This window comes from Nanorana parkeri, unplaced genomic scaffold (genome assembly GCF_000935625.1).
Source record: "Nanorana parkeri isolate BGI_ZX_2015 unplaced genomic scaffold, ASM93562v1 scaffold105, whole genome shotgun sequence".
Taxonomy (NCBI): domain Eukaryota; kingdom Metazoa; phylum Chordata; class Amphibia; order Anura; family Dicroglossidae; genus Nanorana; species Nanorana parkeri.
The window spans coordinates 714333-732313 of record NW_017306373.1 but is presented as its reverse complement, the minus strand read 5'-3'; positions in this window follow the sequence as shown (position 1 = coordinate 732313).

Here is a 17981-nt window from a genome sequence, read left to right as displayed (position 1 = left end):
CTGTCAGTCACGCAGGTGGGCGGATCCCGGCATAATTGTCGCGATCCGCTTCAGCTGTGGCGTCTCAGTATACCGCGAGCTACAGCTCGCGGTATACTGAGCCTAGGGTGACGGGAGGACGCTAGTTTGTGTCCCCTCGTTACCCTAAGGAGAACTATGGGGAAAAGCCTTAACCTCATAGTTCTCCTTTAATTAATTCAAGAATAATTTTCATCCTGCTTTTATTTTTTTTGTCACCACGGTCAAAATCGATTATTGGTTTAACCATATTAAAGTAGTATTAAATCCTCTGTGCAAACTGATCTTCTGCCACTAGCTCCATTAAATTAACTTTTACATTTTGTCCCTTTATATTTGCTGTGTGAAAAATCTCCAGCCTGTGTCCCTCTCTGCTGCACTTCACCTGACTTTCAGTTTGGGGAGCGCACACCGTTTTTTGGAACTACGTGTCCCATAATTCCATGCCCATCAGTCCCACTGTGCATGCACGACACAACACTGAGCAAAGGGATAGGGGTCCCGGCCAAGTGGGCACAATGAGACAGACCTTTGCCACACTTCACATGCGCACTCTATGACATTCAAGCGTGTGAAAGAGAAAGGCTCACCCAGGCATGCGCAGGTCTGGGTGGCTCCAGGTAGTTCCGCAAGGCTGTGGATCCACCCTTAGAGGCAGAAATGGGTTACACTCAGTTTCAAATGTGAAAAATGCTGCAAAGGGTGGCTGAACACAGAAAGGAGATGAATTGTGCAACAACTTCAGGTATGCTGCTATATTTATCTCCAGGGAGGGTTTAATGTGGTACTAAAAGCTGGGCATTCTCTGTATTAAGGTTAAAAAAACCCCCTTTCTAAGTTGCCCTGGCCCCCCCCCCCCTCTCACCTCCATTTGCTTGTCACCTCCACCGGGTCTGTGAAGTCTACATCAGAAATGTCACCAGCACACCAATGGATGATGTTCAAAATAAAGAAACCGTTATTCCCACATATTGTCACATCAAAAATTCAACATTTCAGGGCCACACACAGTCCCCTTCATCAGGCTTAACATGACGATGCTAAGTCTGATAAAGGGACCCAGCGTGGCCCCTAAATGTTGCATTTTTGATGTGACAATATGTGGGAATAACGGTTTCTTTATTTTGAACATCATCCATTGGTGTGCTGGTGACATTTCTGATTTACACTGTGATGCGAGGCACCACCCGCAGTCGCTTCAGCACCCACCTTTCAGCACACGGGACATTTGGTAAGGAGTGCGGCAGTTATCTACAGTTGGGTCTGTGAAGTCTTCGCTGGTCCCCAAACTTCCTGGTTGCTGAGGGATGGTACTGAGCGGTTGGCTCCTCCTGCCATCAGCCAATCTGTTGAGAGGAGGGTCATGCTTTGTGTGTCTATGGACATACACAGCTAGGTGCGGGCGCAGCCGAGAGCAAGCACACATGGGTGTCTCCTCAGCAGCGGCTACCTGAAGGAGACACCTGCAAAGGAGGAGGGAGGGAGAGCAGTTTGGGGACAAATTGGAGCACACGGAAGAAGAATAGTTTAAAGAAGAAGAACTCCGGACTCAGGTAAGTGTGGACCTCCCCATTATAAAACAAAATAAAAAGAATAATGAAGGTTTAATATCACTTTATTAGAAAATTGAACAAAACTTTACTAGTGTATGGCCAGCTCAAAGGAAAGGGTTCTCATCTGTACTTACACACATAGTTACATAGACAATGTCATTAAGAAACAACACTCTTTCTCGTCATGTTTTAAAACGGAACTGCAGGAACAAAAACGTTTCCTTAAATATATTCATTAAAGGAAGTAAATCCCTTTTGTGAACACCAAATGCCTTTGGAAACGCAGCTTTTCCCTTGTAAAAGTAGTAGAGACATCACTGTGGAGGGGGCGGAGACGAGACCAGTCACCCTGTACAAGGGGCGAGAACAGCAGTGACTGGTCTTTATTAGATGAAGTTCCTGCACAGAGGTGAAGTTTCACACTGGACTACTGCACAGATCTGGAAGAAATACACAAACCTCACCAAGATTCAAGTAAGACTGCACATGACTCTTGTACTTAGACAATATTTGCTTATCATAGAGTTCAGCTTTAAGAGCAGCTGACCTGCTAGTTCAAGCAAATATCATTTACATTTTTTCATGACGATAATTTGTAGCAGCATATCTCTCTTTGCTTGGGAACAAAAGGATATTAGACAGCGACAAACAATGTCAATCAGTGCGTCCATGTGTGCGTGACGGCAGCCTTTCATACAGGGAGCCGGACATGTACGGAACTCCCCTGCACAGACCATGCAGCTCAGCACTCGTCCACAGGAGTTCACTTCTCAGAAATAAACATGGGGAACAGCAAAGACCACCAGCATCCACCTAACCTCGGAGCAGGGAGACCACTGCCCTCCTGGAACTGGTGACTATTTGTTTTTACTTTAGTTGTATGTTCACATGGAAAATATCCAATGGTCCACCAATGTAGATCAAGAATTGTCTTCAATAAAGGAAATTTGAGTGTATACAAATGGATCATAGAGACATGTCTAAACTATACCAAAATCAACAGGATATGATTATTACGTGTACAGTTTTATTACAGGTTTTATCATTTAAAGCTGAATTCCAGGAAAACATAAAATACATATGGGAGTTGCTGGACCTACCAAAGCATTTGTATTTCTGTCCAAACAGTTTTGAAGTTTACACAGCACATCCCGATCCAGCAAGGAAGAGGACCTGATCTTTCTCTTCTGCACTTTCACTTTCACTTACAGGTCTCCTTCCCACTCTGTGACTGGCCAGTGAAAATAGAAGCAGCACACTGATGAGGTTATCACTGGCACTCTGCTCTCTCCTATTATTAGTATGCTCCTTGCACTGCAGCACAACTGATTGGCTCCGTGTGCTGCTTCTTCCTCCACTTCTCTAAGCTCTTCTGTACAGGGACTGTAAGGTCCCACTCACAAGGGAACTTATGCCGAGTTGTGGGATTCCTGCGGCAAGAACCTATGGAATCCCAGGTGTCCTGTTCAGATGCGGCCACTGTCACCATGTCAGTAAGTTCAATGGCCACAGTGCCCATTGAGGTTGAGGGAGCGAAGCATATCTCAGCGGCATTCCACATGTCATTGTTCATGGAAAGATTACATGTAGTTTGTGATAAATGGTTGTCCTTGGATGCAGAATAGATGTGTCCAGCGCCAGTCACCTATCCCATGCAACATATAATTGTACCATGTGTGTTCACATGGACTGCCGCTTACAGACTCGGTGCTGTCAACCAGTCAGTAACTTCAATGTGTACATCGGTCAGATCTGAACAAGACACCTGGGATTCTTGCCGCAGAAATTCCAAAACACCCCGAGTGAATGTATCCAAAGAGGCTGATACCGACTAACATTCAGGTACTTACACTGCTAATAATGTATTCATGAATACAGAGGTGCATGTATATGTGCCTTTGCCATGTTTTCATATGTTGTCAAAGTGTTTATTTCCTTTCTATATAAATATGGTGGTACAGAGATCCTTATGTGGCGTTATCTGGTTGTGAATTGCTGTTATTTCATTTACAAATGTATTTGAGGTTAGTTTCGTTACAGCGCAGGGCCTGAGCGATTACAGGTGACTCAAAGCATGTATTCCATTTCTTTTGGTATTTAAGTCAGGTACTATGGGCCAATGGAGGCTAGCAAAGTCCCGTCCACCTCCCCAATCTCCTCTACCGCCAATACATACCTTCCACTGTCCCCAGCCTTCTCCACCCCATAGTTACATAGTAGGTAAGGTTGACTAAAGACACAGGTCCAGAATATGTCCCTTCTATTCCCATTTCACTTCTCCTCTTTTACATGCCTCAAGCAACCCCAGCTAATGGTATCCAACCCTCAACACCTTTCACCCACTTCTAAAATAACTCCAGGCACACATTTCCTAGAAGTATCAAATAGAGTCTAAACGAGAGACTGGGGCTTCCTCTTCATGTTGCTGCGGTCGTGCAGGCCTAGAAAGACTAGAGCGAATCCAAAGTTCCTAAAAATATACAAATCTGTTTGTTTTGATTGGACATGTATGTGGCTTTGTTTTTGATAATACATGTATGTGGATTTGTTTTTGATAATACATGTATGTGGATTTGTTTTGATAGTACATGTATGTGGATTTTGTCCTCCTAAGGCTTGTTTTTATGTTGTGTGTGTGTTTGTATGTGCTGTAGGAACGTCTTGTATATAGCATAACAATATGTTCATTTGTTTATGTGAAATAATAACGTTCTTCTCTATTTAAATGTGAAGATTGTATTTTCTGTGTGCCGGTATACAAGTCCTGGTCACTGTTTTCCAGCCTGTGACTCTGTGATATTGCCAATAGAGGGCACTATAAGGCAACAAACGCCAACAAATGACAGACCACCTTTCCTCCTTCCTCTGGCCAGTTTTAGAATAGATTAAAGCTGTGGGTGAAAATAAAATGACTTTTGGTCCTTAAACCAAAAATATCAGTTTTAATGAAGAAATACAGATACAATAAAAGTTTGTGAACCCTTCAGAAACACTTTTCCGCATACACGGTTTCTACAATGTTGTCTGGTGGTAGTGCTGAAACATTCTTTGTGTTTGATACATGCAGTAGGTGCGTTCAACAAATAGTGAATTATTTAAACCTCTAGAATGATGACATTCTGCAATAAGGGTGATTGGACTCAAGTATTCCAGTGCATGAGATGTGGTTTGAAGATGTCGTGTCCTATAAAATGTGTGCACAAAGTTGCTTATTGAAGGAGTGCAGAATGTGATGGAGGTGAGGGAGGACTCCAAGGGAGCCGAAAAGAAAAAGGACCCACTGAACTAATGGGGGAAATAATAAAAAGCATATGAGACAAACTTTGTCCCAACTTTGTTTCAACTGGAGCGCAGTCAATCGGCTTTTAAATCTAAGCTGTGTGGAGTAAATGAAAGATCGGTGCTAATTGGTTGCTATTGGCAACTGCACCAGTTGAGATAAAAGTTGTCTCAGATGCTTGTAATGAATTTCCCCCAATGTGTTACACCCGGGGCAGAGACACTACAAGTTCATCTTCTCCTGTGTGGTTACTTCCATGCTGCCCGAACCAGTGAGATGTTGCAGGGTCACTGCTCCCTTCTGTTTTAGGGTCTATTCACACCAGCAAGCAGTGCGTGGCTGCTGATGTGAGACGACAGGTACTGTGCGGATGCGCCGATCCCGGCTCATCATACTGTTTACCTTTCTTTTCTTTTTTTTAAGAACTTTATTGAAATGCCACCTGTGTCATCGGACCATCAGAACCCCACCGCTTCTGTTGTGAATGGGCCCTTAACATTTCCTAAATTTGTCTTAAAGAAAACCTTCCCCTGACTACATTAATGCAATCCCTTTATTAAAACGAATAAACTTACTAGTACTTACCTGCCGCCTTCTTGCACCTCATCCTGCACATGCGCTATAATACTCATCTGCTAAAAACAAAGCCTTTCCCCCTCAGATCTCCCAAGAGTTTGCTTATTTTTCAACAGATGAGTGTAATGTGGTACAGTGCAGGATGAGGCATTTGATCTGATGCTGGTGACAAAGCCTTTCCAGGGGGAATTGGTGAGGCCCTGGCTACATCATTATTGCCTCAACAAACAACAAAGTGGAATTTAAATAAATAAAGTAACCAAATAAATGTTTTTTTTGGGAACAGCGTTGGAACTGGGACTTTTGTGTTGGGTGAGATAGTTCCATTTTAACAGGCATGCAAGTTTGAACTACACCTACAAGATATGTTTAATGCTGCTAAAGGAGGTTCTAGCAGTTGCTAAATAGTGATGTCCGAATCGACACAGATTCGATTCCCCAAGGGTTTGCTAAGAGCAATTACTATACAAAAAAAAAGGCATTGGGGGGCTGGGCACTGTTTCAGGGAACATGCACCAATGCAGAAAGAAAAATGCTGAACAGCTAGGAGAGGGTCTTTCCATGCAGCTACATTGAAAAGGGCAACATTGAAAATACACAAATCCTTTAAATAACATACTTGGGAAACTGGCAAATGTGGAAAAGTGGTTATGGAAAACTACAACTTTCACTGACAGTCTCAGCAACAGTGCACACTGGCAGCTCATATTTGGCTGCAGAATTGATTGTTTTCTTTTACAGTTAGCTTAGCTTACATACAGCAGCACCACCCCAATTCGATTCATTTCTGTTTGGGGAAAAAAAGGCTTTTTTTCCAAGTATTTTTAGCAGTGGCAAATGCTTTTTCATCAAACAGTAACAGGTCTGTTTGTCTGGTAGACTTTTTACCATTCATCCTTGAACTTAATTCCAGAAGAGAGGGTTTAGGGGTGCTGGATACCCAAGAAACAGCACAAAAATAGGACTTGTATTCTGAAATAGCTGAAGCCCCCCTTAAAAGCAGCCTGCTGGTGGAGAGCAGCTAGGCAGATCTGTGATCCTGTAAGAGCACTTACAGTCTTTCGTAAGTTTCAATAGCTCTCTCTCAGGCTGTTCCTTGACCCTCTGTTAAAAGTAAAGTTACCTTTAATGGTGGCCAATGAATTCTTACAATGTCCAGATGGTAGCTTCTGCTCAGCCAGTCTGAAACACTCCTCAGAAGGAAGATATTTTTCCATCCCAACCACCTTCAGCTATCCACTCCAGCAGGTAACTTAGGATCCTGGGCCTCTTGCCCATATCCCTAACTTAGGCAAAGCTCAAGCAGAAATCCTACAGAACAGATACCCTCTCCAGGCAGATCCCAGGGAGAAACAGAACACTCTGGAAAGATGACCCAAATATTCATCATATTCCCGAACCATACCTCTGAATAAGGACCTTAGGGATTGGCTGAGCCATATTCATAACTCAGTGTTCGCCCTTCCCATTCTGCTTACTGGAACCTCCTTCACAGTAAAAGGCAGAAGCAATCAAACCACTAAGATTAGGCAAGACGTGCAGAACCAAAATATAGAGAATGTTGAAGAACAATGTAAACAACAGTACATGCTGATTACAAACTAGCAACAACACACACTGGGGGGAATTTATCAAAACTGGAGCAGACAAAAATTGGAGCAGCTGTGCATGAAAACAAGTCAGATTCTCTCCTCAGTTTGTACAGTGAAGATTTGAAATTGAAAGGAAGAAGCTGATTGGTTGCCATGCACAGCTGCTCCAGATTTTTGTCTGTTCCAGTGTTGATAAATTCCCTTCTCTATATTTAACTAGGGACACAAAAGCATAAGGCAGGTTCCCTACACATGTATACAGCATTAATGGAATTCATTTGAATGAGAGGATATGCAGAATGCATGTGCGCCTAATAAATCTATAGAAACCTGGTGTTATCTAGTGAGAATGGATCAACATCCCTACAAAAAAATTCCAGCACATTGGTGGATCTATGCTGTAAAGAACTTCAGCTGCTCTAGGGGCTCCTACTCGCCAATAGAAAGGTATATTAGAGAATAATGTGACAAACTTACATATCTAGGCTACAATAAGACAAGTTATAGTTATCACATAGAGATATACACGGAGTATACATAGATTGGACCACAAGGAACTCAGTACAACTATAACGAATGTGATGGTAGATAAAAATTATTATTGGAGCCCTTGTGACTGTAGTCTTCATCCAAAGGGTACTTAGACCAGTGCTACCCTGCAACTATAACTAACACATTGCCATTTTAATGCATTATATGCACATTCATTTTATTTAAAACTGGTTTTGTGGGTGACTGAATAAAGCATTATGTAACCAGATAGTACTGAAGCCTTCTACTGCTGGGTTTCATGGCAGCCCAATGGTTTCCTGTGACTAAAATTACCCTCTTGGTAGAAGCAGACCGCTATGCATTCAAAACTTAAAGGAAAGTATTCAGGGCAGAAACATGGCAACTGCAATTGCTGGCTTGTATTTAAATGTGTATGCCTCATGGCTATAATCCTTAGTTTTGTTCTTTACCAAAATTTTACGAGGAATTTCCTATACTTCTAAGTGCCATCTAGAGGCACTAGTGTTGTGTGAACTGCATCATCCAGCGCAGAGGTTTTTTTAAATACACCTGTATATCATGAGTCATTGACCTAGATCAAACATATTCAGTTCAAGTATCCCAACACCTGAAATGCACTTTTCCTTCCAGTCCAGGCCCTCTGGAAGGATAAACATGACAGAATAAAACATACACTTTCACACATAGGTCAGAAATAACAGCTTCCATGTTTTTGTCGGGTTTTCTTTTAGGAACACATGTCTTGGCTCACTTGTAGGATTGTGTGAGCTGTAGGTTACACCACAGCAATAAAAGGGATAATCCCACAAGTGAGTCAAGCTCATAGATATGTGTTCTTCTTGGAAGAAAAATGAAGACATTCAGAAAAACGACATACATTATTAGCAGTCAACACATTTTAATGAGTCTATTTAACAATGGTTTTGTAGCAATATTATTAATTTTGGCAACGTATGAAATTCCAGGAAGCCCACATGACATATACAGAGTATGACGTTGGCACTAAGCCTCTTCCTATGAAGCTGACTCCATTCCACGCACTTCATAGGCATTTAGTCAACCACTGCTAGTGGAATTCTGGCAGACTCTAAAACTGACTGGCTGATCTTGTCTGCTCTGTAGATGACAGAGTCTGCAAAGTCAAAGAGGCAATTAGGTTATTTACTGCCCAGTTAGCTGTGGTAAAAACGACACAGAGAAATAAAACGTTCTTGCTAGGATCACACACAGAGCTGGAAGCAAGATAAACCACAGTGTTGCGGGTTAATTCTGTTTATTCAAGGCCAAGGCCAAAACCTTAATCACCAAGTTACCCTGATTAGATCATACTATAGAAAAGAGTGCTGTTCAGCATACACTCAATGCCACATCTATATAGATTTCCATAACCCTTCCAATGCTAACGTGGACAAACTCACACATTACAGTATAAAGTATATTTCTTTGGGAGCTTCTTATCATATACTGGTAGTGGTATCTCACATAGACATGTGCGATTCGTTTCATTACGAATCGAAATTCGTACGAATTTTCAAGAAAGTCGTAAATTCGGAAGCATCCGAATACCGAATTGCAGTTTCCGAATTATATCCGAAATATGAAATTCCGTTAACGAATTTTGGATCCGAATTTCTTTGAAACAGGAACTAATATTACCCCTGTAAAGGAGGTTGAACAACATGACAAGATTTTTTTTTTAATCCGCTGCTGCTGAGGGTTGCATTACATTACACAGGCCGGAAATACGAAATTCCGTTGACGTATTTTCGTTACGATTATTCGTTATATTGAAGTTAAAAAGCAAAGTACATTTATATTGGAGTTGATGGTAGTTTTTTTTTAAGTCCGAAATACGAAATTCGGATCCGGAATCCATTAACGGAATTGGTATTTCGGCTAAAAAAACAACTACCACATCGACTCCAATATTAACAAAGGTATTTTTGCTTTTTAACTTCATCATAACGAATGTTCGTAAAGTTACGAAAATGTGCCGAAACTAACGAAAATTCGTATTTCGTACGAATCCGAATTGAGTTTCGGATACGAATTACAAAATACGAAATAACAGATATTCCGAAACGGAACAACTTTTTTGACGGCGCACAAGTCTAATCTCACACTTTATTATGTAGATCTGTGTCCTAAAAGTGTATCTAAAGCTAATCTTGTTTTTTTTTCCTTTTGGATAGTGTAGGGAAGGGTTAGGACTCCTGTCCTGTGAACTCCAGGGTTTTTTTGTGTTTATGTTCTGCTAGGGAACTTCACTGTTACTGGGACTGGAAGTAAGGGAAATCCAAGATTTTGAGTTCTCATCACAAAGGAGGAAGGAATCCTACCTACAGGTTAAAGTGGCAACTGCCTAAAAGTGCATTTCCCTCACTTTGGTGACATTTCTTCTCACTTCCTGTTGTGTCTATGGAACACAAAGTGAAGGCAAATGAACCAAACAGTACACACAGCAAAACAGATATTTACTGGGGTGTAATCCTTCCCTACTCTATCCAAAATAAAAAAAAGGTTTTGGCTGTGCATATACTTTAATGTATTCCTACAAAATAGTACAATACATTAAAAACTCCTAGGCAATAAGGGCCCCTTTTTGATTTTCAGACCCTGGAGCAGTCACTACAGTTAATTAACCTTGACTTTGTCCAGATATGATCACATGTAGGTCAGCTCTTGTTGGATGAATAGCAAACCATAATTGGCTCAGTATATAATGGAAGATATTGATAGATATAACATTTTGATGGTTTACTTAAAGAGAAGGTGATGCTGCCTCCAACGAAAGGCTGGCTGAGGGCATATGATTAGTCAGCAATATTGACAGTGATTAAACTCCATGTTCAACCCAAAATATTTAAAAGTAAATTAAAAATATCCAAACAAATATGTATTACACTCTAAAACCAATTAAGATATAAACAACATAATAAAAATCATCATCAAAATTATAATATGTAATTTATAAAATATTATATATAGATTGCCAGAACAATTTTTTGAACTGGGTAGTACCCATTCACCTCACACAATGCTGTCAAGGCGTGACGCAAATTATGTCTCTTTCTGCTTATCTATCTAATTTCCCTCAATTGTTTAACAAAATTCTCATCAGTGTGAAAAGAGTACTCATGACATATCCAGTGTATGTACAGAATGCACCATGTCACTAATAGTATCTGAGACATGCATTTGTGAACCACACACATTACACTCTAGCAATATGCTTGTTGCACATATTAAGGCAGCTGCTGTACACAGCAGGCAAACAAATTCTGATCATTTAGAGCTAGAAAAAAAATATGCTTATGCTAATATGCCCGGACATCAAACTAGGAAATACAAAGACAACCATATTCATAGCCATTGTCCAAATGCACTGATAATGTTCTGTGGACCCAAATATTTCACATGTTCACTATTACCATAGACAGCTTGTGGCCTCAATATTGGACAAAACATCCTAAGTACAAGGCCGCTTTAATGCTCCAATAAGCTTGGGACAGTAATAAAATCAGCAGGCCTGTCTATAAATAGAAGGAGCATTTTTAGCCCAGAAGAAGCATATTTTAAGATTTTAAAAGGAGTAGCACAAAATAGTACTGTTACATATCTACAAGAACATGGGGAAGAAAGATTATTTTTCAACAAGGGTTCCAGAAGTTTGTCTGGGACCAGATACCTTGATAGACCAGATTCCTGAGGTAGTTTAAATTATGAATTCTTAAAATAAAGATTTTATCTTTAAAATAATGGCTCAGTTATCTTTCTAGAATATTATGAATAGACGCTTGAACTATTGTTGACGTTCAGTTGTAAGGCTCAATTACTAACAAGCTTGCTGGTTGGTTCCCTTTGCTGCTGGGCCCAAGGAAATTAATGGCCTTGTTCCTGTAGGAACTGGCCTGCTAAGCTCCAGCAGCCATCTTTAAATGGGGCAAGACTGATACAGCTCTGCCCTGTCTCTCCCGTAGCTAAAAAATGCTCCAATAGTGATAATATATGAGCAGGCAAAAGTTGACTATTATAACCTCTATGAGGAAAAAAGTGTAAAAAATACCACAAAATGCTTAAAATAATATTAAACTGTTTCAAACGTAATACCGCCTCTCTCCGAGCTCCAGTCAGCTGGATATGATGCTCATTTAGCCTAGGGGGTATAATAGAGATAATTACTTACCATCCTCAACAGTCTCGGCAGTTCTGGTAGAGACTGCCAGTCTCACAAAGCTGCTTCACTTCTCCGGTCAGGTCTTCTCACATCTCAGGGGCGTCAACATGTGCAATGCAGAACCTGTGGCTACCACTGGTCCTCCATTGTATGTGATTATGTTCAGAACCTACTGACATTCCAGGGTGCGAACGAAGAGGATGCCAACTGAGGAATGCAGTATGTAATTCTTTTTATTACATTCCCACTAGACTAAATGAGCAATATATTCTGTACATACAGGGGAAGGGTGCCAATCAGATAAAACTTTTATAAGCCGACTGGAGTTCAGCTTTGAAGTAGTATTAAACTCTTAAACTTGTTTTCAATAATTAATCTAGATCAGGCAAAGTATTCCTTTATATTTTTGCATAAGCAATTATAGTGATCATGTGTTCAAAGACCTGCCTCCAAATCTCTCAGCTCAGCTTCCCTGAATTTCTGTCCAGTACAAGATCACAAGGAAGAGCACATTCTCCAACAGCTGTCCATCTACTAGCTTGAAGAAACATGGGGGTAGGATGGAGGGGGAGCTGAGAATGGGAGAGTGGGTTGCCTTGCTGTGCCTATGTGTTTGTGGAGACATACAAAGCTTACTAGCACACACAAGGGTAGCTCCATAAGACCCTGGAAGGGAAAAAAGCTACTATAAATCAGGATATTTCAGGGACCAGCTGATCCTGCAGAAATCTTTACCTTTTAAACATCAAGAAGCAGCATCCATTGATGTTCCATCAGCATTTGAAATAGCTTAAAATCATGACTTTAGTATAACTTTAAGTCCAACAAATATGTTTGAACAAATATGTCTGGACAATATTTTATTGTGTTTATTGTATGGTATGAGCACCAATCACTCATTCAAGCATATGTTATGTCAATCAGAGTCTTTGCTTCCTCAACCCCATAAGAAAAAGGTGCCCCATCATGTTAATTCCTATTCATGCAAACCAAGACTTGGTTAATCCTTTTAAAGAGGACCTGAACTCCAAAAGTGAAGATTTGTAATCTTATATAGAAGACTTGGAAGAGGTAATTGTGCCTAAGATTTGTAGCCCGTTCACCCCAAGTGGGGTGGCTCTTTAAATTTAGTGTTGCTGCAACTATAATCAGTCTGGCTGATTGGTAGCCTGTGATCATTTGGTAATTCCTAGGTGTTCTGTTATTATTTGAACATACCTGTAATGGAGTGTGACCCTGCCACAGAGTGGGGTAGCCAATGGGAAAACATTGGCAGTGCTTAGGTCTCACCAGCCAATCCCTAGGAGTTTCATGGCCAGTGTTGCATGCTAGGAGAGTGTATAAATATTCCGAAATTGCCATGTACTCAGGGAAGTCCACCCACAGGCTAAGGAAGTACACAGTTGGAGAAGCTAACTAGGCCTAAAGCCTGCAGAGGCCAGATGTGGACCCACGTGGGGTCTGGAACTAACCGAGATGGAGAACCAGAAGAGCTCTTTGTCTGCTGGACAAGTCTGGTGTCTCTCCCAGGGAAGATCTCAAGTCCAGATGTGGCTCTATTACACAGTGTCATCCGCTGCTCAACTAAAGTATCCCTGCACTGTGGACGCTGTAAGGGACTGGTGAGTGTGGAGTCTATTTGTCCATTGATGTCTGTAGGCCTACACCCTTTCTCCCAGTTTGGCTGTTCTACAATAAAGCATTGAAAAAATACTTAAAGTGACTGGCACCCAATTTACTGTTCACATCCCACAAAATGGCTGAGGATTCATCCCTGAGTGAAATGTCAGCCCTCCCTGCCTCTGGGGTTCACCTCATGCCTTTGGGGATCAGGGGAGCACTACAGATGTATATAACTATAGTCTTAAATTGCTAGAAGCAATGCCTAAGCATAGTGTACTTCCTGTGCCTACAAAATGTGCATGTTAACCCTTGCATATGTATGAATAGACCCTGAATTATACTTTTTGTACCTGATATGCAATTCCTCTACTTTTTGCATGTTGGCTAAGATTCCCTTTTCTTTGTATGGGACTATATTGTAGCTCCTTATATCTGATGGAATATCAGGGATCAAAGCAAACAGGGTAAAACTTTCCATCACAATGACACTTGTCCCAGCGCATTCACAGTTATCACACAGACACATACATACCCACACTAGACTGTGCATGACAACATCAACTTTGAACTTCTGGCGAACCCCAGAAATGCAAAAAAACAGAGGGCCCGATAATGAACATACTGCGGCAGAGACATGTTTCAGTCTCTGGTGAGTTATATTCATTCCTATAACCCTTTTTAGGACAAGAAACCAAGAACATTTTCATGTTTAATTAGAACAGGAAGGAGGTTTTCTACAAGCAGAAAATAATGTGTGTGTTTCACTGAAGAAGAGTGCACCCAATAAATTTAGGTGCGTTAGTGACATGAATATGGCTGCTTGGGCAGTTGAAGAGTCAGACACAGCTGCTTACATATGTTGAACATAAGAAGCCATTATTTTAGATGATAATCTGTCTGCAGTAATTGTATGGTTGTATTTATCTTTTACAGCTCTTGTCATGTGAATTCGTTGTTTTTCTGAACTCCTGGACAGACGGCCGTTCTGAAGAGTTATGTTCAGCGTGCACAGCATGGATGGAGCTGACAGTTTTTTTAAAGCTGACAAAGTGTTTGCAGAAGCATTTCGTTTTACTCTTGCTGTCTGTTCACGCCACATTGGCCCTGTCCTGGATCCGGCCTCGCTGAATTTTGACATCAGTGATGTTGTCACCACAGCTGCACACGGTTAGGTCACAATGGGCTTCAGTGCGGTTTGTGTAAACAGTGCAAGGATTTTATAGTAAACACACAATGCTGTTACCAACCGTTTTGTTTGGTTTGCAGTAACCTAGCTCTCGTAGACAGAAATTTCACTGAAGGATGATGCGTGCTAAGGCAACCCTTTTTTTTTCTCTACAGCCCATGCTGAAGTCGTTTAAATATAATGTCTTTGTGGTCTGAGAACCAGGCCTTACCCTTTCAGCGTAGATGAGTGACACACTGCAGACACCTCCAGTCATAGCCGACAGTTAAATAAGTTCCAGTTTTTACAGATGACATATGAAATACAGAAAAGTGTGTGCTTCTTGTGTTTTTATTTTAACACTGGGAAATATATGGGCGGCTGGGGAATAAAATATTAGAACTATCAGTTACTCTGTCAATGGACATGTTTTAGACTGAAAGTAGAGCTGAAGCCAAATGTTTTTTTTTTATAGTTTTGGATAGGGTAAGGGACAGTTATACCCCTGGCCAGCTTTATTTTTCTCATCTGTGTCCCATTGGGGAAATTTTTCTTTACTTCCTGTCTAATAGCCACAACAGCAAGTGAGATGAAATCCTTCCAAAGTGAGGGAAATCCCTGGTGGTCAGCAGAGTCACCAGAGCTAGTGTCCCCTAGTGGAAGATGTCATATTACTATTCTAATGACAACCCAAAATTTGGCAAATTATGCGTTCACTGGATTTCTGTCAGAATCAACAGATATTGTTCTATATTAGTGGCATTTTTAAAGAAAAACTCCGGGCAAGTAAAAAAAAGTACCCATGCAGTAAGGCTACTGCTGCACTGCAAGGCTTAAGTGCTCGCCTTGTCTAGGGGACTCAAATTAAGCTGATTTACATTCCCGATCCTTGATGCTATGGCAGTCAGTGCTCATCTCTCTCCTCCTCCACTCTGGCTGTCGATTGGCCCTCGGCATCCTTATGTCTAATGCTGATTAATGGACCTGCAAAAGACATGATGATGTCAGAGGTCCTTAGACTGCCGGAGCCCGGGTAAGGAGAGGCTGCGGGGACTGGTCTAGGAGCCCAGGACCAAGTATCAGGTGAGGAACACAGGTTTATTTGAGTCCTTTAGACAAAACAAGCTCCTAAACCTTGCAGCTCAGAGGTAGCCCAACTGAAAGGGTCCATTTTATTATTTGCCTGGAATTTTTCCATGTCCACATAGTCCATGTCTGTGAAAAAAATGTCCATGTATTGCAGAGATGTACAGATTTTTTTGTATTTATTTAGTCCTGACATACACTTTAAAATGAATGAGATTGGTTGTGTGTGGTAACCAGTAACAACAGTTTATGGATTGACAACAAAGTATTTTTAGCACCGTACATTGGGGCCCACACAGTGCCGGCAGGAAGTTCAAGTGTTAATGATTGCTCGTGTCCAGTTTAAAAATAAATTATTACACCTCAAAATGTATTGTAATTGCTGTTGGGTAGGAAGGACCTATAACTGGAATCCCATTCTTCTATGGTAAAGCTTTCTACGTTGCCGATTGCCACAAAGTGCCTCTTGTGGTTTTCCAGGAAGCAACAAGTAGGAAACACTATTTCCAACTGTTTTACAGTTTGTCGCTCCCTGATTTCCTAACAGTAAATACATACCGGTGTTGTGTTACAGGCACCAAGTGATTTTACACAACGCATTATGGTAGATTTATCTTCGGGTAATATAAGTAGTGTATGTAGTAAAAAGAATTCCCCATGTTCAGTTCTATTGAACAAAACTCTGCATATAAAAACTTTAGTTGTCCTCGCCAGCAATTGGCCTACTATGTCATAGATTTTTCTATAGACTAAGAAGGAATAAAAGATATGGGGCAAAGAGAAGTTATATGGAACAAAGAGTGATTCTGCTTTATTTTGCACAGAATGTAACGGCAAAAAACAGCTGGTAGTTAAGGGGATCCATAACCTCATGGGTCCCCTAGCTCAGTAGCACCCTCTACACCCCTTTAATTCAAGCGATAAGGATACATTGTATTGGGATTGTGAGAAGCACATCAATAGAGTGCTTTGCGTGAATATTCATCCCCTTAACAATTTTAAAATTTTTACTATTACAACCTCAATTTAAAATGGATTTTATGTCCGTGATTAACACAAAATAGTATATAATAATATTTTTAAAAAATGATTTAGAAATAAACTGAAAAGTCTTAACTGCATAGGTTTTATTATCCTTGGCTGTGAAAGTCCTTTATTAAAGGTGTAACAGACTAGAGCTCTGTCACTGTATAGAGATGCATGGTAGGAGTCACTGGCCATGTGTGAGGCTGATTGCCAGGTAGGTTTTGCTCCACAAAAGGCAGTCACTCTGCCTGGCCAGGGCTTCTCCCTCCATAGAAGAGTCATATTGTGAGAGAGCAGTAGATGTGTACACACACGAGGAGTGTGTGTCTGTGTTCTATAACCTTGGTGTTTGAACATGCCCGGGAGCCTGTACAACCCAAAACTTGCAATACACTTGATTGATTTTGACAACAATGCTTGATCTTCCCCATTAAGTTATTGTATCCTGATAGCAATGGGTGTGCCAGTCACTGTTTGGATGAGAATTTCGGGACCGGCTCCTTTAACAAAAGTCAATTGAGAAATCGACTTTTGTCAAATGGAGGAGTGCCAACGAAGGCCACACACTGGTCCAATTTCAGTAGAGTACGCAGACTTGGCCATAATTCGAGCAGTGTATGGCCAGCTTAAGCTGGGCAACTCCACAGCAAGGAGGTTGAGTGACAGTAGTTTGTGCAGAGACAGAGCAGACCAAAGAAATAGCCAGGAGGCTCAACAATTTCCCTTTGAGCTTATGTTGTTTAAAAATCCCTGCGGTAAAGGTGCTGATTGACAAAAGAGAGTTCAAGAAACCCTTCCAAACTTGGCAAGTGGACTAAGGAGTCCTTTATACCACTGCATTTGCAGTGAATTCTTACTAATAATCTTAAAAAACCTAAAAAGATCATTGTAATATATTGCAGATTACAAGCTAGATGTGGTATCTGTTTTTCTTGCCACAAATGCAATGTCCTTCTCACTTCCTGTAAGCCTAACTGAAAGCACAAACAATGTTATCTTCTTTCTGTATATTACTTATCACCCCACCCCCATGTAATCTAGATGAAGATAGGAAGATAAGTTTAAAGTTCAGTCTGGGTGACAATGATGGCTGCCTCCATAGCTGCATTAGAGGGAGTCTAGCCACCTTAGGACAAGAAATGTATTATTCACTGCATTACCCAGTGAAAAAAAAGGGAAAAAGGCCTAAAAGACTAATACAGGCACCTTATCCATGGACTTATAAGCTGCAATAAATGTAATATTTGTTTTTGGGTTTAATTACCAAAATCTGGTCACGTTTGTGAGAGAACATTTTTAAGCAAATAGCATCAGTACAAGTACCAGTACAATTTCAGGATAAAGGTCTGCAGAAGCATCAATCATGGTTGGG